This window comes from Phoca vitulina, unplaced genomic scaffold (genome assembly GCF_004348235.1).
Source record: "Phoca vitulina isolate PV1807 unplaced genomic scaffold, GSC_HSeal_1.0 scaffold12, whole genome shotgun sequence".
In the NCBI taxonomy this organism is placed as follows: domain Eukaryota; kingdom Metazoa; phylum Chordata; class Mammalia; order Carnivora; family Phocidae; genus Phoca; species Phoca vitulina.
Window position 1 is genome coordinate 45851368 of NW_022589715.1, and position 15097 is coordinate 45866464.

A 15097-nucleotide genomic window follows, 5' to 3' on the forward strand; every position below is an offset into this window, starting at 1 on the left:
CCGGTTTCTAAGAGCGGAGCCCGGTGGGAAGATGGGCGCGGAGGAAACTGGCCCCATTGTGGTAGCAGTTGCCAACCCTGGTGATGCACAAGATTCTCCAGAGGCAACTTGAGAAAATACTGATGCCCAGGCCCTACCCCACCCCTACTCCCCACCCCTCATCTCTCCCACCCCCACCTACCCCCGCCCCCTGTCCCGCTCCTGCCTCTGGCCCCCCCGGCCCGAGATCCTGATTTCAGTCCTAGGAGGAGCTCAGGCAGACACTGGAGTTTTGTGGAAGGTGCCCAGGTACTCCTAATGGAGTGTCTTGAACCCACACTCTAAACACAGAGCACTCTGGTCATTGTGTGGAAAGCGCACCCACTTAGAAGCCAGGAAGCCTGAAATCTAGTTCCGCATCTGGCAGTCACTCTGCTGGCTCAGATCCTCAATTTTCTCATCTCTAAAATGGGATAATGATACCATGTACACCCCCCCACACCAGGAGTCTTATGAAAAGTAAATGAGAGGCTGAGAACTGAAAAGTGTCAGCTCTCCACAAATGCAAAGGGTCGCCCTGAGAGGGACCAGGTAGCCCCTACTGCTTCTGCAGGGCCAGCCGGGGAAGAAGGTTCCATCTAGATGATTGCTTCTGTCCGTGGTGCCATCATAATAGTGCAAACTCCACAGCGTCCCCGGGTCATCCTTTTCCCTGGGGTGCCCTCCCTGGAGCTGAGAAGTAGTTTACAGGTCACTCAAGTATGGCCCCGCCCACCTCAATCTACAAAATCACTCTCTCTCCCCCAACCCCAGAGGTTTCATGGCACTGTAGTGACGCGCAGTATCCTATTTTCCATTCTCTTTTGTTTTGTCTTAATGCCGGTTAAAGCTGTTAAATTGATTTCCTGATGAATCACACCCAGCAGTTTGAAAAACACTGGCCTGCAGTGTTTCTGGAATGAAAGAGTCCTCTTACCCTGCTTCCAGCTAAGACCCATTCACCAGCTGTGGCATGGGAGGGGCCTGGCTTCTGGTGCCCCTCAACCCTCCTGTCTCTCTGGGCCCTGGGCCCCAGCTGTGTAATCAGCTCAGGCGGGGGATTTACCTGCACAAGGTGCTCCTTACCTTCTTTTCAAATGGGAGGCCTATGATTCTTCTGCCATTTTAGACCCGCTGCCAGCCATGCCCAATGGACTGGCAACCCTCTCCCTTCTATTGTCAGTTACCTTTATCTTCTCCTGAGGAGAAGATAAGAAAAAAGAACTTATATTTTCCAAGCCAGGCCCTTGGACGAGAGTTTGCATATTTATCTCATTGTCCCTTACCTACCCTAGGAATTTGGTACTTTCCCCCATTTTGTCCTGGGTCACAGGGGTAAGTAACTTGTCTAATTTAAGGCCAACCACCCCCTCTTGTTAGGAGCTGGAGAGACATGGCCCCAGAATTTTTTTTAAAAAATATTTTATTTATCTATTTATTTGAGTGAGAGAGAGAGAGAGCATGCACAAGCAGGGGGGAGGGACAGAGGGAGAAGGAGAAGCAGACTCCCCACTGATCAGGGAGCCCCATGTGGGGCTTGATCCCAGGACTCTGAGATCATGACCTGAGCCGAAGACAGACGCTTAACCGACTGAGCCACCCAGGCGCCCCAGGGGCTGGAGAGACATGGGTGAGAAAGCACAGTCCTCACTGTCCCTGACCTCCAGGCTCGTGAGACTGGGCACCGCAGTTACGCAGGATGGGTGCCACAGATCCACGGGACAGCCTGGGCTGTGGGAGTACCCAGGGGAGGCAGCCAGCCCACTGCCCCGCCGTCAGGAAAGGCCCTTAGAGGCAGGCTGTCCAAGCTGAGCATGCTGACGAGGGGCAGGAGTGTCCCAGCCATGAACAGTGGCAAGTGACAAGACCAAAGAGGGGAAGGACATGGAGTGCTCCCTTGGCTGTAAGAACTGGAGTCTGGGCTGTCCATCGACAGATGAATGGATAGAGAAGATGTGGTATATATATATATATAAACACAGTGGAATATTACTCAGCCATCAAAAAACTGAAATCTTGCCATTTGCAACGACGTGGCTAGAACTAGAAAGTATTATGCTAAGCGAAATAAGTCAATCAGAGGAAGACAATTATCATACGATCTCATATGTGGGATTTAAGAAACAAAACAGAGGATCGCAGGGGAAGAGAGGGAAAAATAAAACAAGACGGAATCAGAGAGGGAGACAAACCGTAAGAGACTCTTAATCATAGGAAACAAACTGAGGATTGCTGGAGTGGAGGGGGGAAGGGGTAGTGGAGGGATGGGGTAACTGGGTGATGGACGTTAAGGAGGGCATGTGATGTAATGAGCACTGGGTGTTATGTAAGACTGATGAGAAAACCTTGGGGTGCCTGGGTGGCTCAGTCGTTAAGCGTCTGCCTTCGGCTCAGGTCATGATCCCAGGGTCCTGGGATCGAGTTCCCACATCGGGCTCCCTGCTCCGCGGGGAGCCTGCTTCTCCCTCTGCCTCTACCTGATGCTTCCTCTGCTTGTGCTCTCTCTCTGTCAAAAATAAATAAAATTAAAAAAAAAAAAAAAGACTGATGAGTCACTGAACTCTACCTCTGAAACTAATAATATACTATATGTTAATTAATTGAATTTAAATTTTAAAAAATACAAAAAATAAAAAAAGAACTGGAGTCTGGGCAAAGCAAATTATATCCCTGGCCTCTTGCTACTCCATTTGGAGGGAAATGTTCACAGAACGGATGTTGATGGAATCACTAAAGAAAGGCTTAACGAGAGGCCATGAGGGCTCCCCTCTGCCCTGTGGCTGCCTCTCGCTGATGGCCAGCAGGCCTCTCCCTCTCACTGGGGCTCCTTGTCCATGTCAGCCCTGTGAGGGCTGGGCCTTTGGGCTCTGTCACTCTGAGGCTCAGGGGAACAGGGGGTGAGGGGAGAAATGAAGGAGTCCACGGGGATTCCTTCAAGAACCACACTTAGCAAACATCTGCCGAGTGCCTAACCCAACATGGACCATTTGTGCCCCTTCTTTCTCCATGGACTACACTGAGCAGGACCGGCCATCTGGATGCAGAATGGAAGGAAACGTGCCCGTGGCAGGCTGGCCAGCTTCCTGCTGAAAACTGCGGCTTCCACACACACTCCCAACCCTGTGGGAACCTCTGTGAGCTCCAGGCCTTTGTCTTTACGTGTCTCTGCTTCCTCCGGGACCAATACAGGACCGTGTTGGAGAGCTGCCCTGTCGGGTGCAGCACCCACCAGCCACACACAGCTGTTTCCATTCAAATGAATTTAAAATTAAATTTAATTAAATTACCAGCTCAGCTCTTCAGTTGCAGAAACCACATTTCAAGTGTTCAACACTCACATGCGGCTAATAGCTACCATGTTGGACGGCACAGATCGCAAGGCCTGTTACATAGGGCTGCTCGAGAGCTCTGGCCTCAGAAAGCTCCACGTCCAGGGCCGCCCTGGGGTGGGCGGGGGGGGGGGGGGGAGTTGGTATGTAATCTCAGCAGCCAGTGAACATGGGAGTTTATAGACCTCTTCTACCCAACCCCCATCCTCTCTGTTCCTCCCCCTCAGATGGCTCCAGATCAGGTTCTTCAAGTCCTTCTCTTCTTCATCAGGTCCCAGCCCTGCTGGCTTCCACTCAGGAGGCACAAACCATGGTAGTTGGGCATACCCGTAGTTGGGGTAGTCCCGCCTGCAGGGGAGGGATTAGGGGTGTTGAGAAGGCCCATCAGAGTACATCGTGGAGCCTTTGCCTTTATCTGTCCTGGACGTTCTCCTGTCCCCTTCTTCTGGGAACAATATGTCCCTGTCCTGTCCTTTTGAAAAACTACCCCCTCTCCCTGTGGTCTAGTGGACCTGTCAATCCCAGGGTGCTTCCTGGGTTAGTTAGGAATGTGTTCAGCTGCAAGTAACAGGAAATCCAATAGAGAGGAGCTTAAAGCAGAAGAAGGGGATGATTTGACTCACATAACCAGAGTCTGGTGGCAGGTGCTGCCGTAAGGCAGGAAGGCCGGCTCCTCCTCTCTTCCCACCTGCCATGTTTAGCATGTTGTCTTTGGTCCTCATGCTGGTCACCTCAGGTGCCGAGGCAGCCACACCTCCAAGTCCCACGTCTGTGTCACCAGCAGCAGGCAGTAGGAAGGGAGCCTTCCCAGGAGGTGGCATTCCTAGGCCTCCCTGGGGCCATTCTGCTGACATCTCATTGACCAGAAGATGGTCACCATCACCTGCAACAGTCCCTCTACAAGAGGATGTAGGGAGTGAGACCACCTACATACAGTACCTGGCACCCTCTCTCTAGGCCGGATCACCCCTGGTTCCACATCCTCAGACACGGTCATTGGTCTAAGGGAGGGCACATGGCCCAGGCCAGGGAGCACCTCCTTGACCTTCCAAGGATCAGGGGTGACTGAGTGGCCCTTTCCTCTCGTAGGTTACAAGCAAGGCCTGGTGCCCTGGTCAGGGCCAAGTTAATGCAACAGAATCCAGTGCAGCCGGTTTAAGCAGGTGAGATTTATTACAGGGGATAAACACTGACCTGGCCACCGAGGTCACTGACACTGACAGCCTAACTGAGTTTGCAGGGCCCTGGTGCCATAGCCCCCCCCAGGGTCTTATGTGCTTGGGAGAGACACCTGGACCCATAATCCTGAGACAAGCGCCACCAGCACCCAGCAGGCCCCTTCCAGTCCCCCTGTGCTTCCACAACGGACACATCTGTCAGCATCACTAGGAGACTTTGCTTTCCTGCTCTGGGACACAGAATTTGCAGTCTTCTGATTTTAAAAGACGTTACCCATCTCTCCTCCCTAAACCTCATCTGAACAGCCTTCCCAGACCCTGTCCTGGATCAGGTTTCCTGCTTGGCCGTACATTGTTTTCACTCTATTTTTGGTCTAATGAGCTTTACTTTGTATTTAACCTGGGCTATCAAATAGCCTGTATGTCACTGGGAAAGCCGAAAAGACTCTGGGTGAAGCTCTCAGGACTGACTCTCGGGGAGAGACACACCCAGGCAGCCAGGTCCCTAAGAGGGTTGCTACCTCTCCTACAATCAGGAAGCAGCCGTTTGCATAAAGGCCACCCTGACAAAGAAGTCACTCCAGAAAAATCAGACACACCCCGCTGCCAGCAGCAAACAGCAGAAGCAGAGGCTCTACCTCTGATCTGCCTCTCAAATCTTGTGCAAATGCATCTAACACGCAGAATCTAAACCTCAGCCAGATTGGTAGCTGCAAGAGAGTCTGGGGAACATAGTTTCCAGCCTCTTAGTCTCTGCAATACAGGGCAGCCCTCTAAAAAGAGTGTGGAATGGATGCTGAGTGCCTGTCCACCACATCCTGCCTGCAAGGACTGTGGGGCAGTGGATGTCCTCCCTCGGCCGCCGCTGCAGGGAGCATCAACCTGCAGGAAGAGAGAAGGAAACCTCTATGCAAAGGGAAGCAGAGGCAGGCCTGCCTTAGCCCAGCTGTGCCCCCTGAGGCTGGCGCCTGCATTTCTTCCCCCAAATCTGGGAGGATCCTCAGCTTCCTTCCCACCGGTGCGAGCCAGTAATTTCCCTCTTTGTCTATGACTGAGTTAGGTCACCCTGCAACTGAAAAAATGTGAACTAACATTGTCCTTGACCCAGGATAACTCCTTCCCTGCTCTTGGAGGGCTGGGATGTCCTTCGTAGCAGTAGCAACTTTCATGGGAAAGTTCAGTCTTGGAATGCAGACATCTGTGGGACAGAGAGTACAATGACATATTCTCACTAAAGTGTAAATGACTGTCCGTGGAGCCTCTTCCAAGACCAGGTTCTGATGGATCAGAAGGAAGCAGAAGCCTGGGCTCCCAGCAGATCGAGATGGGGACCCTACTCATCAGATAAAGGCCGCAGAAAAGGCCATTCTAGGGCATCATTGATCCACCTTGCTGACTTTGGGCTTCAGAGGACTGAAGCTGGATGTAAGCCCTAACATTCCTTCCTTTAAAAGACAAATTTCTGGGGCACCTGGATGGCTCAGTCGGTTAGGCATCTGACTCTTGATTTTGGCTCAGATCATGATCTCAAGTTCGTGAGATTGAGTCCTATATTGGGCTCCACGCTGGGCATGGAGCCTGCTTGAGATTATCTCTCTCCTTCTCCCTCTGCCCCTGCCCCTGACCCGCCCCTCCCTCTCAAAAAAAAAAAAAAAAAAAAAAAAGACAAATTTCCAGCCATCTCCTATTACATTTCTAACAAATGCTGTCTCCAGCGTTGACTTAGTGTTTATGTGACAGGGTCTCTGCCAGCCCAGTTCTGATACTATTAACCAAACACCCCAAGATTCCCAAGAGTCTCTCAATCTGTCTCCTTCTTCCATGTTCCAACTTCCCTAGATTCTCTTCTCAGCATCCAGAGCTTGAGGCAAGAGGGCTGGAGGGAGGTTTCTACTGGCTAGAGAGTCTCTCTGTTCCAGAAACGGGGAACATTTGCTCCTCCACAGCCCACTTATCCTCGCCTCACCTTCCCCGGTAAGGGATTTCCTTTTCCACTGGTTAAAAATCAAAATAATAAAAGTGGGGGGAAATTATGATTACGGCAGTTTTGTTCATTCTAAATAAATTAACAGGCATAACGCAGAAGCACTGGGGGCGGAATCGAGCTTTCCAGCCAGGAGACGTCTTAGGGCACAGCCTTCTCCTGGCGTTGCAGCCCCTCCCCCCCTTGCCCTGACGGCATCAAAGCCCCTCTCCGCCCACAGCCTCCGCGCAGTGAGCGCCCCGACCTCTGTGGGGCCTGCGCGCGGACTCCAGGCTGGGCTCACGCCCCGCGGCTCCACCACCGCTGCCATTCGGGAGCTTGGCTGCTGCTGCGGAACCTCCACACAGATCTGCCATCAGAGCCCAGTGCCCCCTTCGGCGCAGTGGGAACACAAGCCGAGCGTCGCCGGCCTCTCGGTCCCCCCTCCAGCTCACCCGCTGCGCACTGGGGAGGCCAGGGACACAAGGGAAGGAGCTGCCCGAACACCCCCCCGAACTCCAGAGCCTGCGCTGGCCACCCTTCCCCACGGTTTAGCCTGCCCTCCCGTGTTACAGACGAGGAGCCTGAGGGCGAAAGGGAAGTGACTTGCAGTCCTGGTTTTATGCGGGGCGGGGCAGGACGGGGGTGGGAGGGGTGGGGGGGGGGGGGGGGGGGGGGGCGGGGGGGGGGGGTGGGGCGAAGCCCAGAACAGAAGCAGATCTGCCTCTGAGGTGAGATTTCAGGGCATCTCCTCCCCCTTTCACTTAAAGAAAAATATACACACTCCCCACCAGCTTCTTGGTGCCAAACGCGGGTGAGACCACCTGCTGTAGGGCCTTTGAAACAAACATGGGGCTCAGGTCCTGGCACCTTTTGTCGGGGGTCCTCAAGACCACCCTCAGGTTCAACGAAGGACTCACAGAACTCAGAAAAGCTATGCTACGCACACTTGTGGCTGATCACAGAGGAAGGGTAGAGATTAAGATGAGCGACGGAGAAAAGCACAGATTGCCGAATCCTGGAGAAACCAGCGGCAGCACCTACTGGTCTTCTCCTGGTGGGCTCGCTCGGAGGGCACCTATTCTCCCAGTCACAATGTGTGGCACGTACAAAGTCTTCCAGCAAGGGGAGCGCCGCTGAGCCTCGATGTCTAGGGTTTTACTGGGGTCGGGGGTCAGTCACATGGGCATGGAGCACCCGCTGACTGACCTCAGCTACTCATGCTTCAGCCCCTCCAGGGATCAGGGCCCCAGGTGAACAGATAGGGGTTCACACGAGTGACTCACTACATCCTGTCCCTTCTCCTTCCCGATGCCCCGCAGTGAGGGGGGTGCCGACACACTTCTCTCCCATGGCCACTGTTGACATCTCTCTACCCTATCACTTTCCCACACATCTTGTTTTCCACTCTTTGGGGGGGTTAGGGGTTCTCTCCCAACCAGTGTTACAGTTTCTAAGAGTGTCTCCAAAAGGGGCTGGCTGTCTGTTTTTCCTATAGCCCTCTTGCTCAAGGAGCCAGGGATAATGTGGGTCATAGGGCACTCATAGGGCACTACACAGACTCCTACCCAAAAGTGCCTCTCCCCACAGAATTACAAGGTCCAGCACGAGTGTCTTCAGCCTCTGCCACCTCACGGGGACTTTCTCCTCTACCTCGTCAGCTCCCTGGTGGAGGGGAGGGGGTGCTCTCTTCATCCATTTTGGGGATGTGTTCCAGGAACCAAGCACCCACTCCAAAGGGCACGAGGACTCCTGAGGGTCCCCATACAGATGTGTGCCAAAACAGCCTGGGCCTGCCAAGGCGTTCAGGTAGGCAGATGAGTCTCCCACAGAGATGCAAATAAAACAGGGTTATAATCACTCCGAAAGACAACATATGTGAAAAAATAATGTCTACTGTTGAAGGCCATATGAACAGAAATTAGGATTAGTATTCTTTGACTGACAAACTTTTTCTCCATAAGATGACTTGAAGTGTAAATGACTTGAAGTGTAAATAAGAGAAAGAGATACTGTGGTTTCCACTTAGACTCCCACACCAATAAATGACCGATAACAGAAGCCTTGCAAAGGGTAGTTAATGGCAAAGCTAAAGGAAGAAACAGTAGGCCGCACTGGTATCTCAAGGGGTGGGGAGAGGGGTCTGTGAGGAGTTCACAAAAGCTGGGTAGCTTTATGGTTTGTCAGAAGCTCAGAAGCTCCACCTCAAAGAGGACAGAGTAACCGTGGCAGCTTGTTCGTCGGGGTGGGCCTGCTGACAGGAGCCTTCCCCCCACCCCACAAGACAGGTCATCTGTGAGGGACAGGCCCACCAGGTCTGGTCGGGACAGACTCTGGAACCAGGATGCTCCCGCAGGGCAGACGGCCACCATGTGGGGAGTCACACCAAGGATTCAATCTCCAGAACCAAATGCATAGTCTGGGCTCCCAACCCTGCTGCCCGCTGGCTCCCAGCCCTGTCTCCTTTGACGGTGACATCAGCTTGAGGCCAGGCCTGGCAAACGTGTTCCCAGCCAGCCCCCAGCTAGCAGAATGCGGCCTCCTCTCTCTCCTCCTCCGAGGCCTGCCATTCAGGAAACTCTTGCTCTCAGCTCTTACACTCTGCAGTAGGCACCGAGAAGGGTACAGTCGGCTGTCTGCGGGGAAAGGCAGGGCTGGGGGACCTGTGAGGGGAGAAGGACACCTCTGCTGGCACACAGCACTCTTTCTTTTTTTTTTTTAAGATTTTTATTTACTTCTTTATTTGAGAGAGAGAGTGTATGTGTGTGAGCAGGAGGGGCAGGGAGAGAGAGAATCTGAAGCAGACTCCGCCCGAAGTAGGGCTCGATCCCACGACTGCGAGATCCTGACCTGAGCCGAAACCAAGTCGGATGCTTAACTAACTGCGCCCCACCCCCAGGCGCCCCCAGGCACACAGCATTCTAGGATAGGTATGCTCAGGGCATGGCCACACCTGTCCTGGCTCCTCTGGAACCAAAGAGGGAAGCCAGTCTTCCTGGGCTGACACTTCAGTCAGCCAGGCCTTGGGGAGGGGGAGGCCAGCACCTCGCTCACTCCCACAGCAGACCCTCGGTCATGCCCAAACCTGCTCCACCAATCTGCATCCACATACTTTTGGGGTCAGTGCACTGGGTAAACAACATCATAAAAGTCAACTCTTGGTGCCCACTTGGTGCTGGGTTGACTTTTAGAGTGTGGTGGGTTTTCCAATTCAGACTGGTCTAGATGAGGGTCTCATTAAGCGAATTCCTTAACCCTCTGGGCATTAAACACCTTGAAATGAGAAAACAACCCACCTGACTGCATTGGTGTAACGATTACTGAAATGGTTATAAAGTGCCAAACACAGTGTTTAGCAAGGACAGACGTTCAATGGATATCAGCTCCCCTCTTCCCCTCCCCTCCTGAATCCTCAAGTTCTACTCTTCCTGTGCCAACCTGCCTATCAGGGGCCATCCATCCAACCAGCTGTCCATCCATCAGTCTGTCCATCCATCCAACCATCACGTATTTATATTACATCATTTATTGAACACCTTCCATGCACACAAACCACTGCAAATTGTCCACAGAAGTAGATATAGGGACATACCATCTAGAAGCAAAAATTAAACATTAAGACCAGACACAAATAACTTGGCAGCAAGTAAAGAGTGTCATAAGGGAGGTACAGAGAAAGAATGCGCTGGGAGATGAAACATTCCCAGTCCTCTCTTCAAGCTCCAATAAAAAGCAATTGCCAGGATTACATATGATTTAATAAAACATTTCTTTCTCTAATGGAGACCACCAGCATAATGTTTTTTTTTTTTTCCTTTTATACAAGGAAGAAGCCTTGAATTCTAATTGTCCTAACCTGAGCAATGGCTTTGTCTCACTTTTCATTTTACTCTTTTTTTTTTTTTTTTTTTAAAGATTTTATTTATTTATTTGACAGAGAGAGACAGCGAGAGAGGGAACACAAGCAGGGGGAGTGGGAGAGGGAGAAGCAGGCTTCCCGCGGAGCAGGCAGCCCGATGCGGGGCTCGATCCCAGGACCCTGGGATCATGACCTGAGCCGAAGGCAGACGCTTAACGACTGAGCCACCCAGGCGCCCCTCATTTTACTCTTTTCAGCTCTTAGTTGCTCCACTGAGGACAATGTACAGAGCCCAGATTCCTTCCAAGATTTTAATTGGACTCTCCATGAGGGATTGTGAAACCAGCAAAATGAGCTAAATGAGAAGATGATGGATACACTGAAGACAGCTGCCTGGGGCCAGACTGTCCCTGGACAGCAGCGCTCCGGTGAGCCAGTAAAGGGAGGCTGGGCGGCGTCAGCAGCCAACTTCCACCCCTTACGCACCTCTCCCCAGCACATGGGTCCAGCCCATACTTCAGTCAACCCCAGGAGGAATTAGGGAGAACGTATCTTGCTACAAAAGTGCCTGATAAACAGCGTGGAGATGCATCTCTCAAACAAGAAGGAGGAAAATCTGACAAATTTTGTTGCCACGGTGAGAAAGGACCCATCAACATGAGAAATGAAACACTGAAATCTCCGCAGACCACGACTCACCCCACAGGCGGAATTTGACTGCAAGATTCCTACAAAGACATCATGGAGCCAATGTGGCCGCCGACCCTGCCCCTGCCAGCCCAGCGAGTTTGGGCGAGGTCCTCCAGCCCTCTGAGTCTCCGTGTCCCGGTCTCTGCGTGGGGAGTGCTCTCTCGGTGAGCACTTCACAGGGGTGAGGGGGGGGGCAGGAGGCATGGGGGGCAGCCGTCCTTCCATCGCTCAGCTCAGTGACCTTGGGCAAGTGACTTCCCTTTTCCCAGCCTCCCTTTGGGGGTCCCCACAGCTCGCGGGTTTGCGTGCGGATTAAATGAGAGTGTGTGTGCAGAGCGTATGGCGCAGACTGGGTGCTCCATAGCTTTAGTTCCCTTCCCCTAGACTTCTGCTGTCCATGCTCAGTTCCCCTCGGCCCAGGACAGGGTCTCCCTGGGGCCCCAAGCTAAGGCCCTAATGCCTTAGGCTGATTTCCACTTGGAAACCTACACAGGCTCCATCCTCTTGGCTTCTAGAAAGTGATTTTCCAAAACCCTTCCTCATTTCACTACCCCACCAGCCACAAATTCATTCTCCCATTCAGCATTCTTTTACAAGACTTTAGAATCATTTTTCCAGCGCTGGCCTTTGTGAGTTCAGGGATTTTAGCTCTTTGTGTCTCAACACAAAGACATCTTTTTCTTCCGAAAGGCCACTGCTGCTCATACAGGGCCTTTGTGGGAATGGGCTGGCCCTCGGAGCAGACAAAGCCTGGGCCAGAGCACACAGGGGAGGTAGGGCTGGCATACAGCCCACTTGGCCACCAGCTGGCGGCCCTCATACAAGGCACAGAGCACAGCCCAGCCCTCCTCCTGCTCCTTCCATTTCCCCCTCCCCCTCCTCCTCACTGCCACCACACAGCCGCTGACTCTTACTGAGGGCTCTGGAGCAACAGAGCACAGCCCAGCCCTCCTCCTGCTCCTTCCATTTCCCCCTCCCCCTCCTCCTCACGCCACCACACTGCCGCTGACTCTTACTGAGGGCTCTGGAGCAACAGACAGCTCAGGTTTCCCCTGCTGTATCTCTTCGAACCTTCACCTCCTGGAAGTGCATGGACGTGCTGTTCTCAGCCTGGCACCCCTTCTTCACTCCTTTGGGTCATGATGCTCCCCATTTCCTCTAGGGAACCTGTCCTCCCCCAGGCAGGGGCAAGGGGTGAAGCCGGACGGCAGGAGGCAGCCCAAGCAGAGCTGAGAGCAGGAAGTGGCTGGGCCTGGGCACAATAGGAAGATCAAATTGCTTGTGATAAGAACTGGCCTCAACAGTCCAAGTAGTGAGAGTGCTCGGTCCTTCGGCTGCCCGAACTAGTAGGGAGCATTTGGAGCCAGAAGGGCAGAGATCTGGAAGCTCCAGGAAAGGAACCAGAGGGGGTAAAAGTGGAGTGGAAGCTACTCAGCTTCAGACTTTTCTTCGTTGGCCATTGGGCTGCCAGGGCCCAGGCGGGATATACAAGAGAATGTCTTAAAGCTAATCAGAAGCGGAGCCCCCAGAGCTCCCAGGAGGTGGTGTGGGAGCTGGTCTCTGAGCTGTCACCTGGGACCTCTCCGGTGTGACCACAGAATCTGGGCAGGAGTCACCATGGGACTAACTCCCGGGGACACTGTGCCGCCTCTATAAGGCTCACCAGGTGCTCCCAGCCACATGGATGGAAGTGCTCGCTAACCCCTGAGAGACTCAGAGGGAGGGCTGCCTTCGAAACCATGAGGCCAGCTGAGGACAAATAGGAGACTACTTTATGTAAGAAGGAACCAAGAGACAGGCATAGATTGATTTCAAGCAGTCTGAATGATAATGTCATTAAGCGAGCCACAAATATCTGAGAAAAGTCTGAAGAAAGCAGAAATGGCCTCAAAAAACCAAAACCCAAACCAAGAAACCCTCATGAGGGGACCCTGGGCTCTGTCAGTGAGATTCTGGGAAGGCAGGAATTTGGCCAATGACTGTGTGAGTCCCGAACTGGCCATTCTTTCCCTGGAGTGTGTTCTCCAGTGAGGTGTCCTTGAAGCACGATTCCTTCCCCAAGGGGAGTACGGTATTTACAGCGCTGCCCTTTAGAAATATGACACAACTCCTAGAAAAAAGAAACTGTTCTTTCTTCCAGCTCATTTATTTTCTGGCTCCTCAGTTCTCAACACTAAGAGGGAAAAAAAAAACTGGGGGAGAGAAAAGGATCCTCTTAATAAGTATTATGGTCTTCTGGAAGTCTATAAACCAGGTACAAGAACAGTAATTACCATTTAGACCTGGTTCTCAAAAAATCAGTTCAGGTCCATTATTTCCAGCTAAGCGAATCAATTCCAAGAGGAAGGGAGGAGAGGAACAATTTCCGAATACATAAGAATTTATTATCCACTTCTTTTTTTCTTTTTTAAGATTTATTGATTTATTTATTTGACAGAGAGAGAGACAGCGAGAGAGGGAACACAAGCAGGGGGAGTGGGAGAGGGAGAGGCAGGCCTCCTGCTGAGCAGAGAGCCGATGCGGGGCTCGATCCCAGGACTCACGACCCTGGGATCATGACCTGAGCCGGAGGCAGACGCTCAACCTTCTGAGCCACCCAGGTGCCCTTATTTCTTTTTTTCTTAATGATGCTGTGTGATGAGGCTTTGCCTTGAGATCAGTGTTCGATTGAGCTCTGTGGTCAGAGGACGTGCCTGAGGGTCAGGAGGCCCACTATCCGCTCTGCCACCAACCACCCATGAGACCTGAGGCCTAGCTCCCCAGCTCTGCATGCTGGCTTCAACACTCTGCCAGTCTGTTCTGTGGAGGGTCATTTTGTTCTAGCCATGCCCATGTCCGAGCGCTCCACAACCCTTCGTGACAGCCTAGAGGGAGGTATATACACAGGGGCACACCAGAGTCCATGTTCAAAGGTGCCGATAAGCTGGGTCCCCCCCGGAGCTTACACTCACTACACAGGTGTGTCCTGAGAGCCTCTTCCACACCTACGGTGGTCAGAACTGTGGGCAAGACCGACAAGGTCCTGAATTTGGAGCTTGGTTGGATTCAGTGGAAACAGGATTACAGAACAGAGTGGAATCTGAAGGAGTTATTACACGGGAAGGAGAAGAACAGAAACCAAAGGACACTTTAAGAGGAAATAAATATTAAAGGGGGGGGGGTTCCGAAGATGGTGTGCAGAAGAAACATCATCATCCCAAAGCATTTACTAAGCACCGAATTAAAAATCCCCTGCCATTCCCAAAACGCACTTTTCAAAATGAGTTTGCTCAAGCGCCCCAATGAGGTAGGGTGAACAGCTAAAGACAGCATTTCCCAGCCCCCTCAGTGCAGGCACCCGCCTCGATTCTAGCCAGGAAGATGCAAGTGGAAGCAATGTGTACCACTTCCCTGTTTCCTTAAAGCTAGCAAGAACAACCTCACAAGCGCCTCCTTTCTGCTGCTTGAAGTGTGGGTACATTGGCTGGAGCCCCAGTGGCGTGTTGGGCCATGAGGGCCTTGAGAAGAGACGCCACACACAGTGCAGAAACAAGTTCAAGGAATCCAGGGTCCCTGATGTTCAAGGAACCACAGCGCCGAGACTTCCTACCTCCAGATTTCTTTTGCATGAAAGAAAAATAGGGTTTTCCAAAATGAAATTGTATTATCATGAGATTCATAATAGAAAACGGCAGTCTTCCCTGCCTGTCCTGCTCACTGTCCAGAGGGGGCCGCTTTCAGCTCTTAGAATCCTCTGGCATTTGTCCCCATGCTTTTTATAACATGCTCATGCTGCTATGTCTTTATTTTGCAATTTGAGACATTATCTTACAGAAAGAACGTCAGATTTCCTCTCTCATGTACTTCCTTATCCCAAATATATGTACTTTTTTTTTTTTTTTTTTACTATTTTCCTTAAATTACTTGTTGGTGTTTAAATTATTATGACTAACTTTAAAATAAAATAGAGTGGAAATCAGCGAAACAGAAATGGACAAACAACAGAGAAAAATCATAGAAACCAACCAAACGCTGGTTCTTTTAAAAGTTAAATAAAATTGACACAATGAACACTGAGTAA

At 51.9% G+C, this 15097-nt stretch overlaps 1 protein-coding gene across 1 annotated transcript in view; it reads right to left on the reverse strand.

Annotated features, from left to right (window-relative positions):
- The window catches only part of MSH2 (mutS homolog 2), a 222312-nt gene that overhangs the window by 122228 nt on the left and 84987 nt on the right, over nucleotides 1-15097 (reverse strand). The gene's annotated exons all lie outside the window — the stretch shown is intronic.